General features: G+C 38.9%; 1 protein-coding gene and 1 long non-coding RNA gene across 12 annotated transcripts in view; both read right to left on the reverse strand.

The window, feature by feature from the left end:
• LOC116849340 overlaps positions 1–200 on the reverse strand; it is a 1017-nt gene extending 817 nt beyond the window's left edge. The window contains exon 1 of the long non-coding RNA XR_004379114.1: positions 19–200. This is a non-coding gene — a long non-coding RNA (uncharacterized LOC116849340). The remainder of the gene's footprint in view (positions 1–18) is intronic.
• LOC116849333 (protein unc-79 homolog) overlaps positions 1–208 on the reverse strand; it is a 736358-nt gene that overhangs the window by 536370 nt on the left and 199780 nt on the right. The gene's annotated exons all lie outside the window — the stretch shown is intronic.

Consider the following 208-nt stretch of genomic DNA (forward strand, 5'->3'; position numbering starts at 1 on the left):
GTCATTCCAAAGAAGAACCTTAAGTACCCATCTAAACGTAAAATTTTGCGCTTTTTCCGAATGTGGGGTCAAAAACAGGGGTTTCTATTTAAAATTGGATTTGACCTTCAAATGACCTTGAAAGTCAAGGTCAAGGTGAAATTGAAAATCACCATCCTATGTACCCCTCCGAACCCAACAACTTTTGTAAGAGTTGTGTTCGGATTGG

Source organism: Odontomachus brunneus, unplaced genomic scaffold (assembly GCF_010583005.1).
Source record: "Odontomachus brunneus isolate Ranch 3 - 2012 unplaced genomic scaffold, Obru_v1 Obru_scaffold_112, whole genome shotgun sequence".
Taxonomy (NCBI): domain Eukaryota; kingdom Metazoa; phylum Arthropoda; class Insecta; order Hymenoptera; family Formicidae; genus Odontomachus; species Odontomachus brunneus.